The sequence below is a fragment of the Ipomoea nil genome, unplaced genomic scaffold, assembly GCF_001879475.1.
Source record: "Ipomoea nil cultivar Tokyo-kokei standard unplaced genomic scaffold, Asagao_1.1 scaffold3030, whole genome shotgun sequence".
Lineage (NCBI taxonomy): Eukaryota > Viridiplantae > Streptophyta > Magnoliopsida > Solanales > Convolvulaceae > Ipomoea > Ipomoea nil.
Window position 1 is genome coordinate 3,759,132 of NW_017619458.1, and position 6,000 is coordinate 3,765,131.

Here is a 6,000-nt window from a genome sequence, read left to right on the forward strand (position 1 = left end):
AAAATAGGTTTTATTGAGACATGGGTTACCTCTTAGCCTTAATTGATTTCCTTGGCTATGAAGGGTCTTTCTCTAAGTCTTTTTTCTTTCTTGATTTCTCCTAGGGGAATTCTTGGACCTCCTTGTGTGGTGAGAGATTATTGTGGTGGGGGTTCTAGGTGCCTCCTATGTCCCTTATTTATATATCTAAGAGTCCTAATTAGGGTCCAATATTATAGGCTTGCTAACTCTATTCCTTTTAGGACTAGGGGTTGGGTTTAGATATGAGGGCCCATGGACTATGGTGGGCCTTTTCCTAATTAATTATTGTAATTTAATTCTTTTTTGGATAATTGGTTAAATGATTAATTGGGTTTAGGGGTCGTAACACGGGGTGTTACACTCGTAGCTCAGTAACTCTAGGAGGCTTCCATAACGTTGATCTAAAGACGACCACTTCGCGCTTCTTAGAGCATCTGCGACTGCTCTTGAGTCCCCCTCGTGCGTGAGGGTATTCAAGTATTGAAATTCAAGCTCTAATCGACGTTTTGCTTCTTATCGGACTTCGTTTGCATGAAAAATCAACTTCAATTCTGAAGATAGCGTAGAACAGATGACAATGTCGTACGAGGGACAGTACCACTTGTTTGTACGGGGATTGTTGTAGCTGACTCCAGGTGGCGTGTAGGGTAGCTTTCCACTTTGAGTTGACCACGTGCTCAGCTGCAACCACCACGACTTAACTACCTTGTAACAGCAGTCCTTCGTGTCTTCTTTCTCTTAACCACAGTCATCGTCGAGACTTCAACGGAACCAGAACGAGGCAACTTACCGAGAAGGTTCACACCAACCGAGAACAACAACCACAACTACTAACGCTAACAAGAGAACACGATAAAAGAACTACACAGATAACAAAAGATAACTCACAACCTCACCGCACGTCCTAAGAATCCTACACTTCGGTACTTAAACACTTAGAGGCTTCACTAATCAACTTAAAGTCTCAACTTACAAGTACTAACCTAAGCTCAACTTAGATTCTTAAGGTCCAACTCTTAACATCCTAGGCTCAAACCTAGGCTCTAATACCAAATGTAACACCCCCGCTTTTACCATAATTTTAAAACTTAAATGCAAGAGATAAACAAACTAATCATCCATAATCATTAAGCGGAAGCAAGTCTATACGGGGGCATTATGCCACATCTTACATACTAAAGATGCACAGGCGGGAAAACTAAACCATTCAACAGAGTATGAAGGGTCAAGGCACACAGGCCATAAAAAACACAACGTCTAGACAAAGGACAAAGCTATCTAACGCTCCAAGTCTAGCGCTCTCGGGTCTCTACTCAAAACCTGTAGAACAAGGAAAACATAACATGGGGATGACACCCGGTCAGCGAATATTGCTGGTAACCCATTAATACGCGTTAAATAGCATATATAGATAGTATAAGTCAAAACTGATTTTGAAACGGAATACAGTATATATCATTTCAAAAGTCAAGAGAGAAGTCAACTTCAAAGCCTCATTCACACTCTCAAAGGAAAAGGAAATCAACATCCTTACGACAACAACAAGACAAAAAACGTGTAAGACAATACAACTCGAGATGCATTCTACTAATCACAAAGTAGAATACATCAAGACATGCTCATTAGCAAAGAATACACTTTCACACATTGGCAAGTACATGCCACAGTGACAACTACATTTCACAACTTTAACAGTTCCAACCTTATGCCCTGTTCCAACCTTATGGCTACCCCCTGCCTTATTTCAGTTCCAACCATTACTTCCGAGTGCCACCCTGTACTTTTGAGTCCAACTTTATACAGCCAGGGACCGTCGTCCCCACTCCAACAATCTCCAACAAACCACCTACATATGAGTACACGAGGGTACTATTCATTTCATTCACACAACCACCTAGATATGAGCCTATGCTCAGGTCACACCACCAATTTCAATCATAGTCACACAAGTCATCATCATTACCAAGAAGACTAAGGTTCCACAATAACCTTAGTCAAGTATCAATCAACGGGTACAATGATTACATACGTTCATATCATAGGAATAAATCAATGGATCACAACAAAGATATGAAATCATACTCAACAACGAAGGATAACAATCCGACACCAAACGATGGTCAACACAAGTTGCCAATCTCAATAGGAAAGAACAAACCACACACACTTGCATTTAAACATCAAACTAGCATGCTTATCAAATGGGTAAACAAAGTAGTTCCATAGAAATAACAAGACCCACAATAGTCCAACAAATCACAAAGTCGGACACTTAGCACGATTCAAGACACCAAATCCTAACATGGATTCCGAACTCATCATTCTAAACATACAAAACATCAAGAAGACCCACAAATAGCCCAATAAAATAACATCGGGAGGTCAAAACATCAATACCGAGTCAAAAGAATCACGGGGAACAAATTCCCGCCAACCAACATACATGTTCCCCGCGGGTGGGGCAACGGGTGGACAACCACCCGTGGTTCTGCCCGCGGGTACCAAGCCCACGACACTTCGTTCCCCGCGGGTCGGGCGGCGGGTGGTGCCCTGCCCGCCATTCCGCCAGCGGGTACACATGTACTCCAAAATAATCCCTTCGGGATTTTAAATAACCAGTCTAAATTCAAGTCCAAAACACCCAAAATCTCACAATACAACAATATGACTTGAACCCAAGAAATAGCCAAGCAACGACATTCAAGAACCCTAAGAACAAGCTCTAAACATGCATCACCACAAGGCAATGCATCAAATCTCACATTTCAACACAAGTAGAAGCCAAGAATCATCATATAAGTAAAAAAAATAGGTTTTGTAAAGTATGGGTTACCTTTGTAGCTTAACAATCCAAAAACAACGCCAACCTTAGGCTAGGCTCAACTCATAAGCCAATCTATCAAATGGGGAACCTGTGAATCAAACCGATCCTTCACTTTAATAACAAAACACTAAACAAAACTAATTAAGCCTATAAGGGGATTCAAACCCTAGTCCCTCTAAAGATTGACTACACCCTTAACCATCTAACCTAAGCATCATATTGTGAACTAGGCAACTGCACTAAAACACTAGTAGATTAGCTAATAACCAAGAATTAATAGTAAAACTATTAATTAAACTATTATGAGCTAAAAGAGACTCAAACCTTAGCCAACACTCCAACATTAAACACCCCTTACCACTACATTAAGCAACAACTTGGTGAATCTAATTAACAACAATCTAATTAAACACTAAACTAAGCAACAACAACAACAAAACCCAAGCTCACCATCTTCTTCGATCTTCACTGCCATGGATGCCGCGGGTGGAACGGCGGGAACCACCACCACCCGTCCATCTGCTCGTTGGTCTGTTCTGCTTCACCGGAGGAGCTTCCTTCGCCGGAACAAGTGAGAAAACGCTACCACCGAGATTCGTCGTTACCGTCGACAACACGCATCACCGGTCCGGTTCTGCTAGCCTCGCCGACGACCAACGCCACTACCCAGCTTCATGCTCTGCCATCGTTAGAAGATATCCGACATGCCCCTGCATTGCCTACTCGCCACCGTCGTCGTAGCTCGCCGGAAGGAACCCCAACCATCAACCAAGCTATCACACCAGGGTTGTTGTTGGTAGCCGTAAGTAAGGGTGGAACCACCGCCGAGCTCCATTAACCACATCGCATGCATAGACTGTCGGTTCCCCACACGCTACAACCTCCTTGCTTAAACAGAGATGTTGCCGATGGAGGGAGAATGAGCGAGAGTAGAGAGAGGCCGAAAAGACGGTGATGGGGGTTGTTTGGCTGCTGGAAGTTTGGAAATAGAAGTGATACAATACACACATACATACAAGAGATGGTAGGGTTACTAGGAGGTAACCCATCTCTCAACAAAACCTATTTTCATTGCTATGATTCCCCACTTAGGCTTTCCCCATATTCTTGTTTGTTGATAATTCGTTATATTGATCTTGACAATTGGTGTTATGATTCCATGGGTAATCTTGATGATCTTGATGATGAAAAGAGGTTCTTGATGATTATATGGTGTTCTTGATGATTAGATAATGTTCTTGATAATTGTATAATGTTCTTGATGTTTATGTGGTATTCCTACCGAACCTTGATATTAGGAGATGAATTGTGTCCTTGTTGATTTAAAAGTAATTAGAACCCTAGGTTGTATCGTGAAACTCGTGTGGTACTATTCTTGGTATAGGGTGGGAATTCGCATGTTTGGGTGTTGATTATGTTTAGAAAAGCATGATAGGTTATGTGCCGTATATTTCTTGCTTTTGGATCCGTTAATTGTCTACTTGTTGTTGTCAATTGCGTTTGAAAGTGTCTAATCATGGTTTCGGGTTCCACAATGGTTCCCGGGGCATTTCCTGTGATGAAAAGAGTCAGTGGGGGGTAGGGGACCCGCCACCTACCCGCGGCCAATGTTAACATCGCCGGCAGCGGGTAACCCTTCACCCACCGGCTACCCGCTGGATTTTACCCCACTTTGGGATTCCAGCTTCCCCGTTTGATGTCCCTCGACCGCCGTTGTGTCCCAACGGACTCCATCTATCGTGCCTAAGTCTAGTTTGATGTTCGGGTACCATTTGTTGGAGGAATAAGTCTTATATATTGCATGCTAGTTGAATTGGTATCCCGTTGGCCTAGGTGTAAGAAGTATAAACCCCTTAGGAATAATCTTAGTATGTGGATGATCACGCATAGGTTTCGTTATATGATTTCTCCCCCTTCCCAATGTGTCAATGTGGGTTGCATGTACTTGTTATGTGTTATGTGTGCATGATACCCCAATTTGGTTGCGATCGAATTGGTTATTCCTGAGCTGCGGTTCAGAAGCTGGCTGCGGTCAGATTTACACTCTCTCGGGCTGCGGTCCACCGTTTGGTTGCGACCAACCGTTTTACATGAGCTGCGGTTCATATTCCTGGCTGCGGTCAGATGACTACTCTTGGGCTGCGGTCCACTGTTTGGTTGCGATCAAACATTACGATGAGCTGCGGTTCATCGGTCGGTTGCGATCGACCCCTCCGTGTTGCGATACGGGGCAGGGTGCTGCGGGGCCGTGTCAGAGCTATATGCGCTGACCCTCATGTATGGGCATGCGATTGGTCTTGTGGCGCTAACAAAGTGTGCTATGTGATGAGATATGGATGGTTTGATGTTATGAAAGCGTGACCATAGGATACATGCTAGTAAACTGTATATGCTTGATTGTGACTATTGGATGTGCTTATCTCTATCTGTCGAATCTGTCCCCTACGCTGGTGAGTTGTGCATGCTTGATTATGACTGTTGGTTGTGCTTATCCCTATCTGCTGAGTCTCTTCCCTGTTTTGAAAGCTTGAGTCTCTTAGGATATATGTTCATGCTTCGAAATGGTTTTTCATATATCTATGTATATATCTATATGTATTGTATTTCAACGCGTTGGAGTGGGTTACCAGCATCTCTCGCTGAACAGATATATTTGGCTTTCAGGCACAGATGATTAGACACTAGAGCGCGCTAGAGATCCGGAGCATAGAGTAGATAGTTTACCTTTCGGCCTGCGTGCCATGTTTATGCATTGATACTATTTGAGGATTCTAGAAGTAAGCCTGTGCACCTGAGTTCTCTAGCTCAGGTGTGGCATAGCACCCCGTACTCTTATGTATGTTTTGGGATTATGAGCATTTACCTTTATTATATAAGCTTCAAAATTTTAAAATTTTCGGGGTGTTATAGTTGGTATCAGAGCCTAAGTTTGACCCTAGGATAAGATTCTTAAGACCGGACTTTAGAACATTAGGCTTGAACTCTAGGTATTTAGGAACATAGGACTCAGGAATCTTAGGACGCGCGACGAGATTGTGAAAACCTGCCTACCATCACATAACCTCCCCTCACTTTATCCCTCACTAATTTAAAGAACTCCCATTCGCTTACCACACCAAGGTAAGGGTGCAACACATCAACACATCGTTACAATA